Source organism: Castor canadensis, chromosome 13 (genome assembly GCF_047511655.1).
Source record: "Castor canadensis chromosome 13, mCasCan1.hap1v2, whole genome shotgun sequence".
In the NCBI taxonomy this organism is placed as follows: domain Eukaryota; kingdom Metazoa; phylum Chordata; class Mammalia; order Rodentia; family Castoridae; genus Castor; species Castor canadensis.
The window spans coordinates 44,147,846-44,175,036 of record NC_133398.1 but is presented as its reverse complement, the minus strand read 5'-3'; the positions used below and the strand labels follow the sequence as shown (position 1 = coordinate 44,175,036).

Here is a 27,191-nt window from a genome sequence, read left to right as displayed (position 1 = left end):
TTCTGGATTGTCCTACAAAAGAAAATAAACTTAATTCTTTCTACTTAAATGCAGGCCAGTAAGAAATATTGACCATTTTCCCCAAGTATCATAAAATAGTGTTTCTCAAACTGCTTCTATAGCATATCCCTGATAGCAAAGTAGAAGCCACCTTCTGAGAGATGCAGGAAGAACTGAATGGTTTGCAGTGAATTCAGTTTCTTTGATGTTTTCTCTTATAAACTACAAATACAAGCACAGTTTGTATAGATTCACATGCTTGGCTTCTTTCAGGTACTAATGGTTGAAACCAATACAAAATGAGTTAGGCAAAAATAGAAACTAATTAGAAAAGTCATAAAAATATAGAAATAGCAAGAATGGCTCAGGAGCCATTTCTACCAGGGTCTCTAACAGTATTAAGTCTGTCCTTTCCCACTTCTTGTCATACCCCCACACACTATGTCTGCTGTCTTTGGATCCTATAAAGATTCCATCTCTTCAATTTACTTACTTGCATAACTGTTCCCATAACTCACATCTATCTTTATGATGAAGGAGGTAGTATTTTATGTCAGCTTCTGGTTGAAAAATCACAGGCAGGGCTTTTGATGTGTTTGACATGGGTCAGAGATACACTAGATCAGCCATCTGGAGCTGAGAAGGACAAGATATAGGACAATATGGAGGCCCACAAAGAACTATATGGAGAAATAAGCCTTTTTCCAATGAAGGATGAAATGCTGGGAGGATCAAGTATCAACAGATAGTCTGTTACAGATGACTGCAAAATATAGTGACTTATTCACTATGGATTAAAATTTGTGCTTCAGGATGACATTTATATTTTTCCTGATTACCTTTATTTCCCTATGTACTACTCCTCATTTTGGAATATGGCTGGATAGTGGGAATCTTGGTGGAATTCAAGGATCTTAGTATGTGACTGCAGAAGTTACTGCTTACAAGGGGTTTAACTTAGGAGTGATTGTCCATGCATACTAGTTCAACACAAATATGGATAACATAGTAAGAATTGAGCCAGAAGTGTAAATGGGTGAAAATTTTCCAGGAAGAAGGAAATGCTTCAAGAGAGGAAAACAGGTAGAAGACTGCCTGAAAACATGGTGAGAATGAAGTAGGGGGAGAAGCTTACAGGAATCCAAATACCAAAACACTATAAAATAGAGTGAAAATTTTAATTTTTCTTTTTTGGCAACAGAGATATGTTAGACAATTTAAAGCTAGAGAAGGTATATTCTTATGCATGCTCACATTCATATTTTAGGAAATAATTCCAAGCAAGACTATGAAAGGTCAGAGGAACAAGAAACCATAGAGAGAAAATAATTCCAGACAAAATGACTTATTACTTCTTGATTTGAGAGACATTGGAAAGGAAGCACCAATAGAAGTAGTAGTTAAGTGGAAGGAGAAAGAGAGAGAGAGAGAGAGAGAGAGAGAGAGAGAGAGAGAGAGAGAGAGAGAGAGAGAGAGACTAGCCAAAGATAAAGGGGTGAATTGGTGATGTGAACATCACACCAAAAGTTGATAAGTAGTAGATACTTAGCAGTAAGCTAAAAATCAGTAATTTCCACTTATCCATAGAGGATATGTCCAAAACCTCTCCAGTGCATGCCTAAAGCTGAAAGAATAGTAGGAAACTCTATATTCACTATGTTTTTCCTATACATACATTCCTATAATAAAGTTTTATTTACAAATTAGGCACATCAGAAGATTAATAATTACTAAGATTATAACAATATACTATAAGAAAACATGAATGCAGTCTCTTTCACTCTTTCAAAACACATTATAATACTGAGCATCATAATGACCTAAGCATATGAGTATTTTTTCTTTGCTTATTAAGCCAAGAACTTCCACCTTTTCTTTTTTTTTAAATAAATTTTAATTAGGATATATTCATGATACAGGGGGAGTTTCATAGTGACAGTTACGATTAGACTTATATTGTACATTAATTACATTGCCCCTATCATCTCTCCCCCTAGCCCCTCCCCACCTCACTTAAAGCAATTGCAAGAAGTTTTCTAGTTCTCTTTCATATAGGTATATGAACTCCATTTACCATATATAGTCTCCTTAATCTTCTCATTTTATCCCCCCACACACTGTGCTTATTTTACAGTCCTTGTTTTCATAATTAATATTTGAGTTGATGTTCAAAGAGATATCTCAATGTATGGCCACTGTGGATGAACTTTACTTTGGTCTGTTCCATCCCTTTGAATACTCTCCCTTACCCCTTTACTTCCCACCCTCTGTTTCTCAAAATCTTTCAGTACACATTCTTATATCCTATACCTTCACATTTTATGGTATGTGATATTACTGTTGCTTTATAATTCTCCTTTCATTTACCTTTTTCCTCAAGTTCCATAGACTAGTTAACACTGTTATAAACATATTCTACAACTGAGCTTGTATGTGATCATGTTTGTTTTTGTATATATGTTTATCTTTGGATATATCTTCCATGTATGAGAGAAAACATGTGTCTTTTGTGTTTCTGATCATGGCTAACTTCATTTATCATGATGTCCTACAATTGTATCCATTTACCTTTAAACCCCATGTAATTATTCCTTGTGGCTGAGTAATACTCAATTGTGTATATATACAATAACTTTATGAGCCATTCATCAGTTGTAGGGCATCTGGGTTGCTTCCAGAGCTTAACTATTGTGAATAGTGCTACAATGAACATTGGTGCACAGGTGTATCTCTACTGTATCCCGTTTTACATTCTTTTGGATAGATGCCCAGGAGCAGTATCATTGGATTATATGGCAGTTCTAGCTCTAGTTTTTTTAAGGAATCTTCATACTGTTTTCCATAACGGTGGTACTAATGTGCATTCTTGCCAGCAGTTTATAAGGGTTCCTGTTTTGCCACGTCCTCACCAGCATTTGTTGTTGTTATCTTTGATCTGGCCATTCTAACTAGGGTAAGATGAAATCTAAGTATTGTTTTAATTTCCATCTCTTTTATAACCAAGGAAGTTGAACACTTCTTCATGTATTTAGTAGCCATTTGTACCTCTTCCTTTGAGGATTCCTTGTTTAATTCATGTGCTAATTTCTTTATTGGGGGTGTTGATTTTTTGGGGGCTGAGTTTTTGAGTTCTCTGTAGATTTTGGATATTAGACCCTGGTCAGATGAGTAACTGGCAAAGATTTTCTCCCATTCTATGGGTGGTCTCTTGAGTCTGGTGATTGTTTTTTTTGCTATGCAGAAACTCTTTAATGAAGTGCCATTTGTTCGTTGTTTCTCTTAGATGATGAGCCTTTTGAGTTCTGTTTAGGAAATCATTCCCTATATCTATCTGTTCTAGTGTATTTCCTACTGCTTTTTGGAGTTGTTTCAAAGTTTTAGGGCTTATATTAAGGTCTTTGATCCACTTTGAATTGATTTTGGTACATGGTGAAAGACAGGGATCTAGCTTCAATCTTCTGCATATGGATACCCAACTTTCCCGGCAGCATTTTTTGAAGAAGCTGTCTTTTTTCCATTGTGTGTTTTGGGCTTCTTTGTCTGATGTGTGGGCTTATGTCTGAATCTTCTATTCTGATCCATTGGTCTTCTTGTCTGTTTTTGTGTCAATACCATGCTGTTTTTATTGTAATGGCTCTGTAGTATAGTTTGAGGTCAGGTATTGTGATGCTTCTAGCATTGGACTTTGTGCTCAGAATTGCTTTGGCTATTTGAGGTGTTTTGTGTTTCCATATGTACTTCATGATTGCTTTTTCTATTTCTGTGCAGAATGTCATTGGAATTTTGATAGGGATTGCATTGAACATGTAGATTGCTTATGGTAGATTGGCCATTTTCACAATGTTGATTCTACCAATCATGAGCATGGAAGGACTTTCCATCTTCTGATGTCTTCTTTGATTTCTCTCTTCAGTGGTTTATAGTTTTCATTAAAAAGGCCTTTGGGATTTTTTGTTAAATTTATTCTGAGGTACTTTATTGTTTTTAAAGATATTATAAATGGGATTGTTTCCCTGATTTCTTTCTCAGTCTGTGCATTGTTGGTATATAGAAAAGCTTCTGATTTCTATATGTTAATTTTTTTATCTTGCTACTTTGCCAAAAATGTATGATTTCTAGTAGTTTTTTGGTAGAGCTTTTGGGTTTCATAGGTATAGGATCATGTCATCTGCAAATAGGGATAGTTAGACTTCTTCCTTCCCTACTGGAATCCCTTTTATTTCTTGCTCTTGTCTTATTTCTGTGGCTAGGAATTCCAAAATAATATTGAATAGGAGTGGAGAAAGTGGAAAGCCCTGTCTCATTCCTGACTTTAAAGGGAATGGTTTCAGTTGTTCTCCATTTAGTATGATGTTGGTTCTAGGTTTGTCATATGTAGCCTTTATTATGTTGAGGAACATTCCTTCTAGTCCTAGTTTATTCAGAGCTTTTATCATAAAAGGGACTTGGATTTTGTCAAAAGCTTTTTCTGCATCTATTGAGAGGATCAAGTGGTTTTGTCCCTTCATCTGTTAATGTACTGTATTACATTTATGGATTTACGTATGTTGAACCATAGATGCATCCCTGGAATGAAACTGACTTGGTCATGGTGTATGATCTTTTTGATGTGTTGTTGAATTTTGTTTGCCAGTATTTTGTCGAGAATCTTTGCATCTATATTCATTAAAGATATTGGTCTATAATTCTCTTTTCTGGTTATGTGTTTGTTGGGTTTTGGAATGAATGTAATGTTGGCTTCAAAGAATGAGTTTGGTAGTGCTCCTTCTCTATTTCCTGAAAAAGTTTGAGGAATATTGGTGTTAGTTCTTCTTTAAAGGTTTGGTAAAATTCAGCTGAATCCATCAGGTCTTGGGCTCTTCTTTGTAGGGAGACTCTATTACTGTTTCAATATCGTTGCTTGTAATAGGACTGTTCAGGTGGTTAATATCTTCTTGGTTCAATTTTGGAGGGTTGCATGCATCTAGGAATTTGTAAGCACTTATATCTATAAACTTCCCCCTTAGCACGGCCTTTGCTGTGTCCCACAGATTCTGGTATATTGTATTTTCATTTTCATTGGATTCTAGGAATTTTTTTAATTCTTCTTTATGACTTTGGTCACCCATTTTTTTTAAATCAATGTGTTCTTCAGTTTCCATGTGTTTGAGTATTTTCTGGGGATTCCTTTGTTGCTTTATTCTGTTGTGATCTGATATGATGCAGAGGGTTATTTCAATTTTGTTGAATTTGTTGAGACTTGCTTTGTTTCCTAAAATCTGATCTATTTTGGAGAAAGTTCGATGAGCTGCAGAAAAGAATATACATTACCTAGTTGTTGAGTATTCTGTAGATGTCAACCATGTCTATTTGGTCTAATATGTGTAGTATCTCTGAAGTTTATCTTTTGTCTGGATGATCTATCTATTGGTGACAGTGAGGTATTTAGGTCTCCCACTATCACTGTGTTAGTGTCTATCTGTGCTCTTAGGGCCACTAGAGTTTTTTAAAATGTATATGGGTACCCCCGAGTTTGGTGCATATATGTTAAGGATTGATATTTTCTCTTGATGAATTATTTCTTTAATTAATATGAAGTGATCTTTGTTGTCTCTTCTGACTGATTTTAGTTTGAAGTCCACTTTGTCAGATATGATGTAGCTACTCCTGCTTGTTTATGGGGTTCATTTGCTTTGAAAACTTTTTTCCACACTTTGTCTCTAAGCCAGTGTTTATTTTTTTCAGTTAGATGAGTCTATTGTAAGCAACACACAGTTGGGTCTTGTTTTTTAATCCAATTTGCTATTCTGTGTCTCTTGATTGGGGCATTGAGGCCATATACATTCAATGTTCATACTGAGAAGTGCCTGTTGTTTCCAGTTGTTTTTGTTTCCCTGTTGTTTAGTTTTACTTATTCCTTGTTTACTGGTCTGCTTGCTCAAAATGTTTTATTCTTTCTTGAGTCTACCTGTCTCACTCTAGTTTCTTCTTCTATATGTAAAAGTCCTTTAAATAACTTCTGTAGTGCTGGTTTGGTGGTCACAAATTCCTTTAGTGTTTCCTTGTTGTGAAAGGTTTTAGTTTCTCCTTCAATTAGGAAGGATAGTTTTGCTGGGTAAACTAGTCTGAGTTGACAGTTGTTTTCTTTCAAGGCCTGGATTATGTCTTTCCATGACCTTCTTGCATTTAGAGTTGTAGTTGAGAAATTTGCTAATGGGTTTGCCTTTATATGTGACCTGTCGTTTCTGTTTTGCAGCTTTCAGAATTCTTTGTTCTGTGTGCTGAGTGTTTTTATTGTGATGTGTGTGAGGTGTATTCCTCTTTTGGTCCTGATGATTTGGTGTTCTATAAACTTCCTGCTCCTGAGTAACTCTTTCCTTGAGGTTAGGGAAGTTATCTGCTATTATTCTATTGAATAGGTTGTCAGTGCCTTTAGTTTGTATCTCCTTTCCTTGTTCTATACCCATGATTTGTAGGTTTGGTCTTTTCATGGTGTCCCAGATATATTACATGCTCCACTCATATTTTCTTAGCATTTTTTCATGATCTTTTTACTATTTGGTCTAATTCCTCTACTCTGTTTTCAGTTCTTGATACTCTGTTTTCAGTTTGCTCCACTCTGTTCACCAAGCTTTCAACTATGATATTTATTTGGGATATTGAGTTGTTTATTTTGGATTGATTGTTTTTCAGGGTTTCCATATCTTTATTGATTTCTTCTTTCATATCCTGGATAATCTGCTTAATTTCATTTATATGTTTGTTTGTATTTTTTTAGCTCATTTAATTGTTTATGCATGTTCTCTTCTTTTTTTTTTATTGTTTTATTATTCATATGTGCATACAAGGCTTGGGTCATTTCTCCCCCCTGCCCCCACCCCTCCCTTACCATCCACTCTGCTCCCTCTCTCTCCCCCCACCCCCTCAATACCTGGCAGAAACTATTTTGCCCTTATCTCTAATTTTGTTGAAGAGAGAGTATAAGCAATAATAGGAAGGAACAAGGGTTTTTGCTGGTTGAGATAAGGATAGCTATACAGGGAGTTGACACACATTAATTTCCTGTGCATGTGTGTTACCTTCTAGGTTAATTCTTTTTGATCTAACCTTTTCTCTAGTTCCTGGAGGTTGTTAATCATTTTGACCATTGTGTTTTGGAATTCATTATTTGATAGCTCTTCCTCTACACAGTTGATTGGATCTGTAGTGGTGAAATTGTCTTTTGATGGAGAGCGGTTGTCATGCTGTTTCATTCTGTTTTGAAATTTATGCATCTGGAGTTGTTTTTGGTTATGGTTTTAATCTCTTATGCTCCTGTAGCTGGTGTTTTGAGTTTTTTGGTATTTTTTCCTTCCTGGAGCCTCCAGCAGTGTTTCTTAGAGAAGGGTATGCTGGATCTGTTACCCCTTGCAAGGTTTTTGTTGTGGTGCCTATTGCCTATTTTTTCCCTTTAGTGAGGGGGTTGGAGTTCCTGCTCTTTGATGGGAGGACAGGGGCTCTCCCACAGTTGCAGTGGGGAGCACTGGGTCTCTGTGCACTGTGCGGGGGCAGGCCTCCTAGCACCATCAGGGTAGCAGGGATTGCCACTCAGTGGAGGAGCTGAGATTCCAGATCTTGGACAGGAGAGACATGACTCTCCTCCAGAGAGGTGCAATGTGAAATACTGGGCTTCTGTGTGCCTTGGAGGAATAAGGCTTTTGGTGCTGCCTACAGAGTAGCAGGTTTCAGCTTTCTTCTCCTCAGTGGGGAATCTAGCATTCTTGCTCTTTGGTGAGGGAGAGAGGGCTCTCTTGGTGTCAAGGACAGTGAGGAGAGCTGGGCCTCCAGCTCTGTGAGGAGGAAAGCCTCCTGGCACCAGCAGATTAACTAGGTTTGGAGCCTAGGGTTCACTTGGGGGTGTGGTGGCAGGCTCCTGGAACTGTGTAGCAAGTTGAGAGTACCTGTGGGGCAGCAAGGCTGGTGAACTTGAATTGTCTGCTGCCCACCAAGCAGCAGAGGCCTTGGGGTGTACTTGTGTTGGGATGCGGGCTTCCAGGAACCACAGCAGCTGCTGTCAGCTTAGGAGAACAGAGCCTGCAGGCAGTGGGCATTCCAGGGCTTGATTTCCCAGAGAGGCCTCAGGGAGCACAGTTCCGTGGGACTGCTGCCCTCTCAGGAGAACTGAGCCAGCTGGTGGCAGGAGTTTTGAGGCTAGATTTCCTGCATAGGCTTCTGGAAGCACCATCTTGCTGTGCTGTCTTTAGTTTAGGAGAACAAAGCCTGAATGCAGTCAGAGTTCTGGAGCCTCATCTCCTGCATGGGCTTCAGGGAGCTTAGTTCTGTGGCACTGTTGCCAGGGGAACAGAGCCTGCTGGCTTGAACCTTCTGTTACCCAAGGAGCAGTGGGAGCCATGGGACCTGATTACACAGGGGTGTTGGTTTCCCTAGCATTTTGTGGTGAAGGTTTTAGGTAGTGTATTAGAGGGGAATGTGGAGCTCTGAGTTCCTGTGTGCTGGGCAGCAGTACTTACCACCAAGTAATAGAGCTTGGAGCTGTTTGGACTTCAGGGGCAGGGGATCAGGAGCATTGAGCTGCAGGTTGTTCTTCCCATTCTTCCCGTGGTTAGTTACTTCTCTATCTGCAGATTTGGAGAGGGTTTTGCTTCTCACTGGTTATGGGACCTCTTGGGTGCTTTTGGGGTCCTCTGATCTTCCTTTTTTGGGGTTGTTGGTTGCCATTAGGCTATAGGAATGTCAACAACCTGCCATCTTGTCCCTTTCCTCAACTTTCACCTTTTCACTTAAAGGAGGTACTTCGCATTTTCTCTTTTGTATATCTGAATTGCAAACATTACTACTCATGTGCATTGAGGCTATCAAAATAAACTTTGTTACTTGAAACAAGTGCTGTGACTCCAGGACAGTTAATCTGATATCTGAGACAGCTACTAAGTGACTAATGGGCAGGTAGCACATATTGTGTGGATATACTGAAAAAAGAGATGATTCATGTACTGCACAGGATAGAGATAAATGACATGAGATTTCATCACATTATTCATAATGGTGTACAACTTAAATGGTTATTAAATAGAAAATTACCAAAGTAATTTATATATTTGGACTGTGATTGGCCATGAATAGTGGAAACAGTAGAAAGTAAAACTGAGGAGGTAATGTGGAAAAGAAGTCATCAATTTCTTTTCATTAATACACCTGGAAGACATAGGAAATAATCCAAAGGTTTGCTTCAAAGGACAAAAAATTTTTAAATGCACTAAAAATTGTGTAGGATTCAGATAGTAATTTTACATATTGAAGAACTGAGTAATATGGACTAGCTATAATGTATGAAGGTACCATACACTGCTCTTGTTAATTGTTCTTAAGACAAACACAAATACCTTCTCTTTTTTTTTTGTGGATTACAGTCTTTCTGATTCAATAATGGCTACCACTACAAACACATATACCATATGTATAGCACAATTTTCTGCCAAAATGGGATCCAACTTGCCTGTTTACAATTCACTGGACTTAGTTAAAACTGTAGTAACAATTATTCGGCTGATTTGACTTCCTGATGTAACTAGCAACTCTTCTGTAAAAGCCCAGAATTAAGATGTCGTGACTTGTAACATCAATCAAGATGAAAGTAGGTCAGTTTGCATTTGTTCAGGAAATGATTCTGCCTGCATTTTGTAAGGTCCAAAACATCAAATTAATCAGGAAAGAAACTTTACCTAAATATTGGAAATTATTCTTTTTTTAAATGTAAAATTTATAGTCCATTGGCCCTAGAATACAATAGAATTATCACTTTGATAATGTTTAGGAAGTACATGATACATAACTATATTATTAATTTTCTTCCAAACTAAAGGTGTCTATTTTGACCTCTGTGAGTGCTTTGCAAGCTTAGGATTCATGATCTTCCTGTCACTAACTCACTAAATATTTATAGATCATGGATAATGTGCCAGCCACTCTGCTAGAGACTATGGTAAAATATAAAATGATAATTAATATACTAATAAAATATGAATTCATTGATTGTTACTACTGGTCAGAAACTATTCTAAGAATTTTCTAATTATTTACTCACTTGTTTTTCTTAAAAATATTTTATGAGATGTGGAAATTTATTCTCTCCATTTTAGGGAGAGAGATTAGTAATTTGCCCAAGAAAACACAGCTAAAAAGTATCAAAAGGATCCAGATAATCTGTCTACATAGTCCATCTATGGTAAAGGGTGAAAAAAAATTACACTGGAACTGCACTGATAAATGTCCCAAGAGTATAAAGGAAGCAAAGGTAATCCGGACATAAGGCAATTTAGAAAGTCATTAGGGACGGCAATGTTTGCAATGTATCTGGAATGCTTTATGCTTTTAGCTGGCTGGTTCCCTGCAATATATGTAGCTACTATTACATCATCAATGTAAACTCTTGACATCTTCTCATTTGGTTTAGCTCTAACTCTTAAACAACTCCCTCAATTTTTTTGTATTCTTGCTTTGTGCACTGACTGAATTATTGCTTTATATTGCTCCTTCACTAACAGTTTTGTCTTTTCACTTAAGTTTGATTCTGAGGGTCCTTGCACAAGTTTTCCTCAAGTCATCTGGACTTTTTGATCACTGCTAAGCATCAATCTTATCTTTGGGCAACACCAAAGTTGGGCTGTTCTTGCCAGTTAATTTCTGAGACAGAAAATTGGGCATATAGGACTCTTGATTTTACATTGTTATTGCTTCTAATTTTGAAAGACACTTTATATATGAACCCAGATGTTTAAATAAGGACAAGTGCAGAGTCATAAAATTTATAATTCTTTCAAAGATTTTTTTGTACATCATTTGCTTAAATCAGAAGTCAATCAATAGTGTTTATTTTTTTTTCTTCATTTTAAGCCTTTGAAAATGGCACTTGTTGTTACTTTACTGCACTTCACCTCAGAGACTCTGACATGCTAGGGTGACTCGGCACAAAGTTCTAGTTAAGAAGCCTGATTGTGGGAGCAGATAAGTACAAAAGGACATGAAATAGCCATTGTCTTGCCACTAATCATTCGCAGCCTTCACACAAAAGGTGCCTTGTTTTCTCTGTTCAAACCATATAGTAGCTTAACTGAATAATTGTTCTTAGCATATTGCAATCTCAAATTCATTATTACCATGATGTTCCCCATCATTTTCATCTTTAAAGGTAGGAAAAATAATTGCAACAAAATGAATTCTGAAATAAAAAAAATCATTGAGACTGTAAAGCTGTGGCTTTTTTCATAATTGTTTTCTTGTTCCTTTTGAATTTGTCTTTTTCCCTTTAGAGAAGTAGAAACAAGCTTCCTTCCTGTGAATTTAGTTTCCTCCTTTCAATTTACCTTACTAAAATAATTTCGTATTTAGTGATTAGAATATCAATCACTATATTTGCCAGCACTGAAAATGCAATATGTTTTTCATTTGAAGAAGTATATTTGCTTCAGAATCCTAGAAAAATTGAACACAGAGCAAAGAGAACAGATGAGCTAAAAGAAAAAACAAAAACAGGAAGGGAATGCAACAAAAACCTTACTTACCAAATATGAAACCAATACCTACATCATTAGTCTACTTTTTACCATGTAGATATCACTTATACCTGGTTATTACTCAGAATTACCTTTCAAAAATATTCACAATTTTCATGCCATTAATCCAATAACTATCTGCTAATAATCAACTGTTATTAGCTAATAACCAACTGTAGTCAAAATCTGTGCTAGATGCAAAGGCATACAAAGAGGAAAATGAGACAGTCTTTGTTTTCAGAATGTCTAATTGAGTAAAATACATAAAACATACCACAAGCAATAGGAAGAAATGTTGAGGAACTTGTTTCTTGGAGACAGATGGCATGTGGTCAACTCTAGGCTTTGTACTCACTCTAAGCTTCAGTGTCTCCAGTAAGGAAAACAGCATCAATAAGAATGCCTGTCAAATGTGTTGGTTTTGAGTGTTAAATGAGATAATGTGTTAACCTATATGCACACAAAATCAGTGCACCCAATTTCATCAAGCATACTCTGAAGGATGTAAAAACATATATAAACTCCAACACAGTGGTAGTGGGAGACTTTAATACACTCCTATCACCAATAGATAGATCATCCAAAAAATATCAATAAAGAAATCCTAGATCTAAATCACACCATAGATCAAATGAACCCTGTTGATGTCTACAGAATATTTCATCCAACATCTGCACAATATACATTCTTCTCAGCAATCCATGGAACCTTCTTCAAAAGTGATCATATCTTAGTGCACAAAGCAAGCCTCAGCAAATAAAAGAAAATAGAAATAATCCCATGCATTCTATCTGATCACAATGCATTAAAACTAGAACTCAAAAACAAAAACAGCAGAAACTATGCAAACAATTGGAAGCTGAACAACACATTGTTCAATGGTCAAGGGGTCACTGATGAAATAAAAGAGGAAATTAAAAGGTTCCTGGAAGTTAATGAAAATGAAAACATGACCTACCAGAACCTATGGGACACAGCAAAGGTAGTCCTAAGAGAAATTTTATAGCCATGACTATATTAAAAAGACATATATTAAAAGGACAGAAAGATCTCAAATCAATGACTTAATGCTTCATCTCAAAGTCCTAGAAAAATAAGAACAAGCAAATCCCAAAAGAAGCAGAAGGATATAAATAATAAAAATAAGGGCTGACATGAAGAAGAACGAAATGTTATCATTCGCTAGTAAATGGATGGAATTGGAGAACATCATTCTGAGTGAGGTTAGCCTGGCTCAAAAAACCAAAAATCGTATGTTCTCCCTCATATGTGGACATTAGATCAAGGGCAAACACAACAAGGGGATTGGACTATGAGCACATGATAAAAGCGAGAGCACACAAGGGAGGGGTGAGGATAGGTAAGACACCTAAAAAACTAGCTAGCATTTGTTGCCCTTAATGCAGAGAAAATAAAGCAGATACCTTAAAAGCAATTGAGGCCAATAGGAAAAGGGGACCAGGTACTAGAGAAAAGGTTAGATCAAAAAGAATTAACCTAGAAGGTAACACCCACGCACAGGAAATCAATGTGAGTCAATGCCCTGTATAGCTATCCTTATCTCAACCAGCAAAAACCCTTGTTCCTTCCTATTATTGCTTATACTCTCTCTACAACAAAATTAGAAATAAGGGCAAAATAGTTTCTGCTGGGTATTGAGGGGGTGGGGGGGAGAGGGAGGGGGCGGAGTGGGTGGTAAGGGAGGGGGTGGGGGCAGGGGGAGAAATGAACCAAGCCTTGTATGCACATATGAATAATAAAAGAAAAAGAAAAACAAAACAAAACAAAAAAAAAGAAACTTCTGACATGAGACTGAAGGGGAGAGATGATGGGGACAGTGTAACCAGTGTACAATATAAGTCTAATTGGGGTTGTCACAATGAAACCCCCCCATGCCATGAATATATCCTAATAAAAATTTATTAAAAAAAAAGAAAAAAAAATAAGGGCTGAAATCAATGAAATAGAAACAAAAAATAACATACAAAAAAATCAATGAAACAAAAAGTTGGTTCTTTGAAAAAATAAATAAGATTGACAGACCCCTGGCAAACCTGACTAAAATGAGGAGAGAGAAAAAACCCAAATCAGTAAAATCAGAATTGCAAAAGGGGAGATAACAGCAAACACCATAGAAATTCAGGAAATCATCAGACCTACTTTGAGAACCTACATTCTAATAAATTTGAAAATCTTAAAGAAATGGACAGATTTCTAGATAGTTACGACCATCCAAAATTGAACCAAGAGGACATTAATCACTTGAATAGATCTATAACACAAAAAGAAATTGAAGCAGCAATAAAGAGTCTCCCAAAAAAAGAAAAGTGCAGGAACTGATGGGTTGATTCTCTGCTGAATTCTGTCAGACCTTAAAAGAACAACTAATACCAACTGTCCTTAGACTGTTCCACAAAATAGAAAGGGAAGGAAAACTGCCTAACTCATTTTATGAAGCCAGTTTTACACTCATCCCAAAACCAGACAAAGACACCTCCAAAAAGGAGAACTATAGGCCAATTTACTTAATGAACGTCAATGCAAAAATCCTCAATAAAATAATGGCAAACTGAATCCAACAACACATCAGAAAGATCATTCACCATGACCAAGTTGCTTCCTCCCAGGGATACAGGGATGGTTCAACATACATTAAAACAATAAATGTAATATAGCACATCAATAGAAACAAAGACAAAAACCACTTGCTCTTCTCAATAGATGCAGAAAAAGCCTTCAACAAGATCCAATACCACTTCATGATAAAAGCTCTAAGAAAACTAGGAATAGAAGGAATGTACCTCAACATTGTAAAGGCTATATATGACAAACCTACAACCAACATCATACGTAATGGTGAAAAACAAACCATTTCCCCTAAAATCAGGAACAAGACTAGGGTGCTCACTATCCCTACTCTTATTCAACATAGTACTGAAATTTCTATCCAGAGCAATTAGTCAAGAAGAAGAAATAAAAGGAATACAAATAGGTAAAGAAACTGTCAAAATATCCCTATTCATAGATGATATGATCCTATATTTTAAAGACCTAAAAAATTCTACCCCAAAACTCCTAGACACCATAAACAGCTACAGCAAGGTGGCAGGATACAAAATCAACTTACAAAAATAATTAGCTTTTCTATACACCAATAATGAACAAACTGAGAAAGAATATATGGAAACAATTCCATTTACAATAGCCTCAAAAAAAAAAAAATCAAATACTTAGGAGTAAACTTAACGAAGGATGTGAATGACCTCTACAAGGAGAACTACAAACCCCTGAAGAAAGAGATCCAGGAAGACTACAGAAGGTGGAGAGATCTCCCATGCTCATGGATTGGTAGAATCATCATAGTAAAAATGGCTACACTGCCAAAAGCAGTCTACATGTTTAATGCAATTCCCATTAAAATCCCAATGACAATCATCACAGAGATTGAAAAATCTACCCTAAAATTCATTTTGAAACACAAGAGACCATTAATAGCCAAGGCAAAAATAGCTCAGCAAAAAGAGCGATGCTGGAGGTATCACAAATACCCGACTTCAAACTCTATTACAAAGCAATAGAAATAAAAGCAGCATAGTACTGGCCCAATAACACACATGAAGACCAGCGGAACAGAATAGAGGACCTGGATATGAATCCACACAACTATGCCTACCTTATTTTTGACAAAGGTGCTAAATATATATGATGGAGAAAAGACAGCTTCTTCAGCAAATGTTGGGAAAAGTGGTTATCCATCTGCAAAAAACTGAAACTAGATCCATATTTATCACCCTGTACTAGTATCAACTCAAAATGGATCAAGGACCTTAATATCAGACCTGAAACTTTGAAATTGATACAGGAAACACTCTGGAAGTAATATGTATAGGAAAGGACTTCCTCAATAGAACCCTAGCAGCTCAGCAACTAAGAGAAATAATGGACAAATGTAACTTCATAAAATTAAAAAGCCTCTGCACAACAAAAAAAAAAGGTCTCTAAATTGAAGAGACCACCCACAGAGTGGGAGAAAATATTTACCAGCTATACATCAGACAAAGGACGGATAACCAGAATATACAGGGAACTTAAAACACTAAACTCTCCCCAAATCAATGAACCAATAAAGAAATGGGCAACCGAACTAAACAGAACTTTCTCAAAAGAAGAAATTCAGATGGCCAAAAAACACATGAAAAAATGCTCTCCATCTCTGGCCATAAAGGAAATGCAAATCAAAACCACACTAAGATTCCACCTCACCCCTGTTAGACTAGCCAGCATCAAAAACACCACTAACAACAGGTGTTGGCAAGGATGTGGGGGAAAAGGAACCCTCTTACACTGTTGGTGGGAATGCAAACTAGTGTAACCACTCTGGAAACAAATTTGGAGGCGTCTTAAAAATCTAAACATAGATCTGCCATATGATCCAGCAATCCCACTTCTGGGGATGTACCCAAAGGAATGCAACACAGGTTACTCTAGAAGCACCTGCACACCCATGTTTACCGCAGTGCTATTCACAATAGCCAAGTTATGGAAACAGCCAAGATGCCCCACTACTGACAAATGGATTAAGAAAATATGGTATTTATGTACAATAGAATTTTACTCAGCCATGAGGAAAAATGAAATCTTATCATTTGCAAATAAATGGATGGAACTGTAGAACATCATTCTGAGCAAGGTTAGCCAGGCTCAGAAGACCAAAAATTATATGTTCTCCCTCATATGTGGACTTTAGATCTAGAGCAAATACAGCAATGTTGTTGGACTTGGGTCACATGATAAGGGGAGAGCACATACGGGAGGTATGGGGATAGGTAAGAAACCCAAAACATGAAAGTATTTGATGTCCCCACTGCAGAGGAACTAATACAGAAACCTTAAAGAGACAGAGGTCAATATGAGAAGGGGATCAGGAACTAGTGAAAATGTCAGTTAGAGATGGTGTAACGCATTTATGCATGGAAGCAATGATAGGAATCTCTCTGTATAACTATCCTTATTTCAACTAGCAAAAACGCTTTGTCTTTCTTATTATTGCTTATGTTTCCTCTTCAACAAAATTAGAGATAAGGGCAGAACAGGTTCTGTCTGGAAGCGAGGGGAGCTGGAGGGAGGAGGGATGAGGTAGGGGTAGTAGGGAGAAATGGCCCAAATAATGTATGCACATGTGAATAAATGAATAAAAAAATTAAAAAAACAAAAAATGAGATAATGTGCACAGGTGCATATTGCAGTAATTCTCAGTGACCAAGTGACCTATCACTGTGAATAACTACTACTTCATCACACTAGAATACTCATTTCCCACTCACAATGTTTGGAGGCCATGAGTCATCCAAATAAAATGGTTGAGGGGAGGACAATCTCTTTGTAGTATTAGGAGGAGGCTCAGCAAGGCTTTATGACATATATGATAGATGGTAAAGAAAGAATATGATTCTGATTCTAATTTGTTAAAATTAATTGTAGAAAACAGTATAAAAACAACATAGAAAAGATTTAAAATTTTTTAAAGAATGGAAGAAGTTTCTTTTTTCTAGAAATATAGGATTTGACCCTAGAAAAATGTATTGAGACTTTCTCTAGCCAATAATATTCATGACATTTTCTCTTTTTTCCCCCCTAAATTCCAAAGTTGGTTCACTGTAGCTTGGCAAAAAACAGAAACAAAATGGACTTTTGGATTCCATCAATTCCTTCTTCTAACTTGAGATCAACTACCCTGACTCTTCCATGCCTTTTTATTGACTCACTAAGGTGCTATTCAGGTTTCTAATGAATGCCACAGATGGGTAATGAAGACTGTCTGTGCAGCCAGAACTCAAATTGCTTCCAGTTCTGTGTGACTATGGGACTTGTTCAGCACTAAGAGGCCTACTTGGAATTTTTCCAGCCTGTAGAATTTCAACATGTGTGCACACAATTTTTTAATCAGGATGAGAATCAAGGGAATGTATATGTGAATTCCTATTTTTTTCCTCAATGTAGCTCCTTCCTCTCCAGTTATCTTGCCTTGCAAATCCTCTGATCCTCATCTACTCAAACTTAAAGACCTTTGTCCCCTCACCCTACAATAAATCCCTTTCTCTTCACTATAACCTGTAAATTCTTGAGGCACAAAAATCTATGATCACTGAGCTCCCCTCATGTATTTCCCTTCTCTAAGGGAGCAAAGTCTGACTTCTGGGTAACCTTTGAACAGTTTTATATATTTTTCCAGCTGTCTAGCTGATTATGGTGGGAGAATAAGTCTCTCCTAGCTTATTCCCTGGGGGGCTGAAGTAGAAGCTGCTCAAATTGGTACCCTACAGATGAAAAAACAACCCAGATTTGCAAACAGGAGTAAGGGGCTGTGGCTTAGCACCCAACATCCCTTCAGCCCTTTTTGGGTAGCTACCTTATTTTCCCTAGAAAGTCATACTCACCCCAATTCAGTCACTGAGCATAGCATTTCCTGGCTGCAATGATTTGATGCTGTTAGACTTAAACTTGATTGTTAGAAAAGAGCTCTCCTTCCTGCAGTCTAGAGGAAAGGCTGTTTGCAGCAGGTTTGAGTAGGAGGTGTCATTAGGCCATCACTTGTGCCCTGACTCTAGCTAAGCCTAAAGTCAGATATAGAAATTTCAAGCCCATTAGCTAAAGAATTTTCTTTTTGCTTAAACCATACTTTATATATTTTTTTCTTGTAATAGAAGAACTATAGCTTCTTTCAAGAATCTGAAGTCCTGATACTTATAGCAGGGCTAAAATGTTCTATGACATCTGAGATACTGTAAAAATAGCAACTAGGAAGTTTCTTCAGAAAAATAATCTACAAGCCAGAAAGTTTCTTCCTTGTCCTTCAATCTCTAAAGTGAGTACTCTAACTTTAAGCCTCAAGTGCTTGTTCTTAAGCAGGTAAGTATTTTAGAACAGGTGCCATTGTTTCATCTCTTCTTAATTTGCGTCGCTGATAGCTTACTATTCAAAGGCAGTTACTTGGTCCTGAATAGCTATGGTTTCCAAAATGTGCAAGTTGTAAGTTTGCAGAGCCATGTGTGTTGAACACACATATAGCATATATCATCTAGGTACGCATACATGGTTATAGGTATGGATGACGCCAAGGCCAAATGATGTTGGAGCATAAATTGCATAAAAGTAATCATACCATATGTGTATTGCAATCAGGACAATAAAAATGGTCAAAAATATGAAATTGTCACCTTCAACTTCACACAGTGGGAGATGTCCTCACAAAGGATATTTGAATGACGATGTATGGTTTTGCCTCCCAGCAGCCATTCAGAAATATTTCAGCAACAGCATGTATGAATGAATAAATGAATGAATGGCAAGCATTAATTGAATGGCTGATTTGTGCCAGGTACTATGTGAATGATTGACATATCTTATCTCATTTGCAAATGAGTCACATATTTGTGAGAGAGTTAGGGACCACTACAAGAGGAAAGCAGGTGAAAAGCTCCCTGGGTCTTTAAACCCATTACCCATAGAGTGTATGGTGTATGCTCTTCTACCACCAGTGGGATGAAGGGTATTATGCACTACCAGGACCTTCACTCATGACTTGTGATGCATTAAAAGTGTGGCATGTATTCTTCCCTATCCCACTTTACTCTCCCAAACCTCAGGAACCAGGTGCATTACAAAAACCGGGATGCCTTCACCATAATGTCTCCAAGAATAAACTGGATCAGAGAACAAGACTTTGAGGATCACCACAAGAGGACAGAAGGCAAGCTAAATGCTGAGCCCTTAAACTGTTACTCAGTAGAAGCATGGTATGTGTATCTTTCACCCTGGTACCTCTGTTCTTTTAGCAGCTACAGTAGACACATTCCATCACAACGCCGGGCTGTTTATAGAGAGAATGTAGCAGTTCCTGGGGTAAATTGACCACTTATTCCTCAAGGCCAGATTACTTTGACAAAAGAAATACTGAAACTGAGCCCAGCAGTGAAAAATTCCTAGACACTGGCATATCCCTGTACCTCCTGCACATGAATAACAAACTTGTCCCTTCCTTTGTTTGGGGTGATGTGGGGCGGGAGGTGGGGGAGCCTGATCTCTCTCAGTGTTGTCTTCCACCTCTGAGAAGGGGAGTCTCCATTGAAGTCTTGCCTGAATGTTTATACTCACTTGGCTCAGTTTCATTTCTATTGTATCTATGCCAACAGTTCCTTCTCCTTGATCATCTGTACCCATGAATTCAATTCTTTCAGGTTTTTAATAAAAAAAAAATCAATTCTCTTGACTAATGTATGCAGTAAACATTTTGTAGCCATTTTTCAAAGAGTTTGGAGAGCTCTATTAATTTCCGTATTTGTAATGTATTTTGGCATAGATGGGGCAGCAGCACACAGAACAAGAAAGGAACATCCGATCAAATTCAAGCCATTACCCCTATGTTTAATTTCTTTTTCGTTTTGCTAAAATTGAAATAGTCTTTGAAATAGAGTTAGAGAGAAGGTAAATGACAAAATATTTTACATGAAAAAGTTCATTTTCACTATATTCAATATATAGTAAGTTCAGAATTTCCAATCAGAATAAGAATGGGAATTTTAGAAGTTGGGATATGAAGGAAGTATAACTGGAACAAAATCTACTTAATAACAGCATATCAACAAGCACAGAAATTTTAACTACTTATTCCTTTTTATTTTTTAAATATGGAATGCTTTATGAATTTGTATGTCATCTTTGCATAGGGGCCATACCAGTCTGTATTTCCAGTTTTAGTACATTACTGCTGAAACAAGCACACTACTCTTTTAAAAGATGTTTTTCATTAATTTATCAATTCCACAAATACTTACCCAAGGCCTATTATGCATGTGTTCAGGCCCTAGTTTCTAGTGATATAGCAATGAGTAAGATGAACAAAATCTCTATTTTCATGGAGTTTAAAATTAGGAGAACAGACAAGAAGCAAATAAACAAGGATATAATGCACAAAAAAACAAGTAGATTACATACAACATGCAAACTGAGAAGTAGAATGGCAGCTGGAAAGAAGAATGGAGCAAAGAATGTGCTGTCCTACTTTTTACTAGATGAAAGAAACAAGACTATGAACTTCTTACATGGATTTCTCCCTGTCTTGATTGCTTTTTACCAAAATATTGGCTAGTTTAGCTATCTGATATGCTCTGCTTGAATACCATCTTTTCAATGAGACCTTCCTTGGTCATCTTATTCAAGTTTATATCTCTCTCCCACTCACTAGCACTCCTTGTCTTATCTATAAGCTTTATGCTGTTGCTCTTGTTGGTATTTATTATCTTCTTCAGCCTAATGACAACAGAATCTCCATGAAGGCAAGAATCACTTTCTGTTGTATTCACTGCTAAGTCCTCAGCCCTTGGAACAGTAGTACCAGGCACATACCTGATATTCAGCAAGCTTTTCTGAATGAATATTTGAATGAATGAGTAAATAGGTGAATTACGAGAGAGCATGAACTATTTCAAAGCATAGAAATGAGGTTGGTTGGGGTGAATGAAATATGCAAATATTACCAAATGTTTTCCTCATAACTTTAGTGCACATGCTATCTAAATTAGCACAGAATTTCCTTTAGTAGGTATTAGTTTCCCATGGGGAACAGAGACAACTTCTACTGTTGTATGGAGAAATGTAGTGACTATTCAGTCCACTCAGTGTTAGGAAATAATCTAGAAAACATAAGGTAAGAGGTTCCTAAAGTCAGAGAAGTTACTTTTGATTTCTCTGAAGTCTTGAGATTATAGGTGGATGGCAGTAGTATCTTCTGGGTACTGCCTCTACTTCCAGAATGGATGATGTATTGGCTTCTTGCTGCTGCCATAACAAATTACTAAATAAAAAAAAGTGGCTTAACACAACATTAATTATAATTCTGGAGGTCAAAAGTCTAAAACCAGTCTAAGGATACATTCCTTAGATTGAATCTATTTACTTGTCTTTTCCAGCTTTAAGAGGCTTTCTTGATTCCATGGTTCATGGCGCTGCACCAGTCAAAACTGTTTTCATCAACATTGCTCTTCTTTGATTTTTACTCTTCTGTTACCTCTCTTTCCCTTCTTAGCACCCTGGGCTGATACAGATAATTCAGAAGTTTTCCTACCTCAAGATCCTCAACTTTCTGATATCAGCATAGCTCCTTTTGCTGTCTAAGGTAACATACTTAAAAGGCCCTGTGGGTTAGGATGTGGACACACGTTGGGGCTATTACTCTGTCTCTCACAAGTGATTGTTTTTGACCATCATCAGCCCTATACCATAACTGCTTTCTAAATCATGGAGTACATATTTTAAGATGGACCTATTATCTTCTAAAAATATTAGTTATTAATGCACTGGTAGTGCAGTGAATTGAAAACTCTCAGAAGCATGGCCACAAGCTCCATGACAATATGTAAAATTTAAAAAAACCCTGAAATTAGAGTGAGTTGGGGGTGGGGAGTATGAAGAAACTGAAAAACCCAGTGTGCAAGAGGAGGATAGAATGAATGTGCAGAGGGAAGCAGAGTTTTAAAACACCCTTACAATCTTTTATCATTATAAATCTAGCTTGAAAGTCCTCCCCCACTGTAACAAGAATAGTTTGCTTAGAGCCACATTTGATCAGGGTGAGGCTTATACATGAAATGGTGACTTGCACTATGTCTTCCACCAATACTAAAGCCCCACTGAAATGTGGACAGAGTTGTAGGCATCCCCGAGGGCTTAGAGAGCTCTAAGAGCACTGAAAAGATAAGGCATGGGCCAGAAATTCCAGAATACAGAATCATAGGATTTACATATTATACACTTATGTATCGGTGTTTTTGATACTCAATAATGTATCTTTTTTCCACCAAAATTCCTGTAGGTAGACTTGGTATTATGGTCAAAAAAGTCGACTTCTGGATCTTGGTGAAAATACAATAAGAACAGGATCTACTTGCACTTCAACTGCTACTATAGCTGACTTAAGCGAGAATTCATGAGGCATTGAAACACTTTTATTACATTACCGCTCTGAATGCATAGGAACCCCACAAAGAAGAACTACTTATCTTCATTCTAAACATCTTAGAACTAATAATTTTGATCTAAGTGTTAGGCATTTCTGTGATAAAGTCACATTAATTCCTAAGTAGTAAGTACATAATTAAACTTACAAGATGTAACCATGAAGAAGTAGCTTTGAAAAGAAACTTTCAAGAAAGGTTGGACAAAGGAGTTTTAGGAGTTCACAGAGCTGAATCTGTAGTCTGGCTTCAAATTCATTTTCTGTAGGGATGCTTTTCTCATTTTTCCCCCTAAGCTCTCTTTTTCTAGTTCTAGCTCTGTTGTTTTCATCATTGCTATGTGTTTGTTTTTAATTTTTTGATCTGTTGCAGAACTCTTCATGCTTTCTCATCTTTCACTAATGAATGTTAAATAAAAGAATACTGGATGAAATATTGCTTTCTTCCTATGACCTACTGCTTACTGCATATATAACTTTTATCTTCCCAGGCTTTATGGACTAGAACAATGGGATGGAAAGCTTGAGTCCAGCATATGTAATTGCAAACTTCTTGAGACTATTCCCTTTGACTGTAACTATTAGGCTCAGCCTCCAGGTGCTCAAATTTAAAATTGAGCACAGTTTTAAAATTGTGCAGTCTGAAGGCTCCAACTTGGCAGAGGCAGTTTCCCCTTCAAAATGATTTCACTGATTGTGGTTTTAAAGATAGCTTCAGGATTTCAGGGTTCTTTTTTTAAAAGCACACACACACACACACACACACACACACACACACACACACACACACACAAATGAAAAGCTTTAGGATTACTGGTGCTTATTATTGAATTAGAAGCAGAAATAACAGTTAAGCATCCAACAATCTCCTGCCTAAATTTCTGCTTTATTTTCCTCACATTCTTTATCTTCTATTCCAAGAAGACCTGGTAGATCACTCTCTTCAAAATGCATTTATATCTGCTATTTTTTCTCATATATAGCAGAACTTGATACCATGAGGCAGATAGCTGAAACTCTAGGAGAGTGAAAAGTTGGAAAGTTAGATATGAAAGGAGAAAAAAAATCAAAGGAAAAAGTCCCTTCTTTTTATTGAGATTTAAAGGGACAGGAGCAATTTTCTGGATTGCACAAAGAGATTAAGAGACAGGTTGTCACTATAGGACTACTATGTTTGAGCTTTCATGAATACTCTTGATAGACATGAGCCATTAGTCCAGATCTAGAAATTTAAGGTCTGCCACATTCACTGACCACAGAATGATAATTAGAACGTATGCTTGTTTCCCTGTGTGTGTAATTAGTGAGCGATTTTTTAATTAATTTGCTTAGTATGGTCTGTATATATTAAAGAGCAAATATGTACTGTGTCTATTATGTTTTATCTTACATGGCTACTGGTAATTTCCTTTATTCTGAGAGGGTATAAATTATTCATTCATTTTGAAGTTAAAAACCTTAACTGGACACAAGTAGGTGGTTATTGCAAACTGTATTTAATGATTTTATTAATTTTTTTATAGTCTACCACTCAGGGAAATTATATTCAAATGGGAGAAATCTATATTACAAAAAGTTGAGATACTTTAACTTAAAGGTATTGGTGTGTTGCACACAGTGTTTTTGCAGAGTAACAGCAAGGAAAAACTGCATGCACCATGTTTCCAAAGGCTGCTCAGTAGAAGATTTGGCTTGACATGGCTGACAGCTGCTTGGTGTCAGCTGCTGCAACTTTTTTAAAATGAGAATTCACTCAGAACTATAAGCCTTCTTTCCTGTATTAATTATAAAGGTATAATAAGAAGAACTGTTCCCTTCTTGAATATTGAGAATTAAACTATGGAATCAAAACAATTGTTTTCTGACCCAATAATGGGTCAGAACAATTCTTTTGCAAGAAAATTACTTGCTTTCAGTTCAAGGAATGCCTTTTGCTCCTAAGTATATGCTCTTCCTCCTCTCCATTCACCATGCCCTTGCTCTTCCTAAATGTCCCTCTCATCACCTATCTCCCTCTTTTTCTCTTACTCTGACGGAAGACACACACATGTGCACACACACACACACACACACACACACACACACACACTTCCAAATAAAGATATGCACTTCCAACTAATTCTTGTTTAGTATATGCATTTCAGTTTAGGCACAACCTTATACAGAGGCAGGGGGTAAAATGACCCTGAGTTAGCTCTATAGTATGTATTTCTCTTAGCGACTCTTGTAATACTGTATATTACTTAAACACTTGTTTGAATCTTCCAGTATACCATAAGCTCTGTGAGAGTAGGAACCATATGTACCAGTGTCTGCTCTGTGAATGGTACTCAGTACATATTTATTAAGCTAATGCTTCGATAAAAGAACTTTAAAGAATGATTTGTGGTCTACAATGAAGCTTATTCATTGGATGAATGTATTAAAATGGCAGTGTTCCAGTCAATTTATGTAAGAGGAGGGGAGGTTGGCCAATGACAGAAGGAAAACTGACTGATATGAGGGCAAAAAGTAATAATGTCTTTCCAATCTGACAACAAAGGACATCCCTACCAAGGCTCGAGTCTTTTCTGTTTTGCCAGCGAGTGAGTGTTCATCTTTGAAATGGATGTGTCAGGCTTTGAAGCCTGCAGTCATTAGACATTTGGATCATAAAACAAACTTTGAATTTGTGTCCAAGTACTCAAAGCAAACTTCTGATTACAAATCATCTATTTATATTCTGATGAGAGACTGTTTCATCCATGACAGAGGGGGCGCTCCCAACTCCCACTCTCCATGTACATATTTATCAAATTCCTGGGACTGAAAAACCAAGGCTGGACTCCAGAATAGGGTCAATTCATAAAATAATGCTTATGATGACCACTAGTCTGATTATTCTGATAAAGCAATCCTCTGTCATCGTATAATGTCATTGAAATTGCCTGTTAATAGCTAAACATAAAACAGGTGCCCCAAATAGTAGTCTTTGAAATAAAAACAAAGAATACATGAATTTGCTAATTGCCCTATGTTTCCTGTCATTGTTAGCAATCTGAAAAGTTTTATCAAGCATAGACTGTTCCCAACTCTTAACAAGGCCACCTGAGAAATATATACATTGTGTTAGTATTTCTCACAACAAGGATCCTTTTTAAGAAAAAAGACTGTCACATAATTTGAGATACCTAAATTATGTCAATTTACCCTATTGCTTAGCCATATATGAATTATTAATGTTTAAGGCCCTTAAATATTAGAAGAAAATTAACCTAGAAATTAAATGCAAATAAGACTGAAAATCCAATAAAATTAGAGTTAATAAAATTAAGTATAATTTATTAGGGCGGGACATCTTATTGTTGAAGGAACTTTGTTTTTATTTAGGAAATATAGATGATATACTAAATATTTGGAGCTCTGTTCCAGTATGTAATGACAACGAGATACGATCCTCGGATCAGGAATAGTTTTAGAGGGACCTCAATGCAGACATGCATTTCAGGACCACATGTGGTAAATAGTTAGGGAAAATTCTGCACTACTTAAACTTGTGTATAAGGTAAGGGCAAGTCCAATTCCTGTTCACTCTTATTAAGAGGTAGGTATGAGAAACTCTCTACCACCTATGCTAGCTCCAATAACACCACTTCACAGCGTAAAATGCATGCTCTTGTCTTGGCCTAAATTCTGGTCCTCATGGTGAAGAGCAAGAGCCCAACATGCTTGTGTATGTAGTATTAGGATCTCCTATCTCTTCACTCTTACTTCTTTCTTCCAAAAAAAAAAAATTCTGTGTTGCTCCCTGCTGACAATGTCTTCCGAAAGTGTGTTCAAAAGTCTCCATGCACACATTCAAATCTGTCTTTTAAGCTCACTGTTTCCTTAAGTACCTTTCACAGTTTAAGTCACAAGAGGCTACTTTGTTATACTTTTGTATAATATGCAACACAGCCACTTCCCTCTAGGACATTTTTACCTAGAATGTTTTCTTCCTGAGAAACTTTCATCCCAGCTTTTAGAGCAAGGTCAATATATTTCTCCCACCTAAAACTTCCCTGACAAATGACCTTTTTTGTCCTGAATTATGTCTCTTATTTCTAGAGCTACTATACATTTATAGTAGCAGTTTTGGCACACTGAATTTTGTTTAATAAGATGCCTATCTTCTCCATTTGATAGTTATCAAGTGGATTATTCTCAATAAAGGTTTAATGGTCTGAACTTACTAAAATATCTGACATTTATATTACACTAGAGTTTATATAAAGTTTTCACATATATTTTTCATGTAATACTTATAATAAGCCAATGAGGCAAATATTTTTATTATTTCTATTTTGCAGATGAGGAAATTAAACTTAAGAATATTTGGGATCTGCTTAGCAAATCACTTACCACAAATACTTCTTGGCTGGTGGCTTGCCATGGACAATTGTTCTCAGCTCTCTGTGCCTTTGCAGAAAACAAACACAAGCAGTCTTCTCTTCTAAACTTAGTGTCATGGCTGTTCAATCATTTGATACCTCAGAGTCACATATTCAACTTTTTCTTATAACTTCCTACACAAACATCACTTAAGACATGGCTCCTACCTCATCTGGATTACCTTTCAGTGAAATATGTGCTATAATTCTTATTCATTTTAAATTTTTACTCTTATTTGA

At 36.7% G+C, this 27,191-nt stretch overlaps 1 protein-coding gene across 36 annotated transcripts in view; it reads right to left on the bottom strand.

The window, feature by feature from the left end:
* Positions 1–27,191, bottom strand: part of Lingo2 (leucine rich repeat and Ig domain containing 2) — a 1,208,229-nt gene that overhangs the window by 224,627 nt on the left and 956,411 nt on the right. The gene's annotated exons all lie outside the window — the stretch shown is intronic.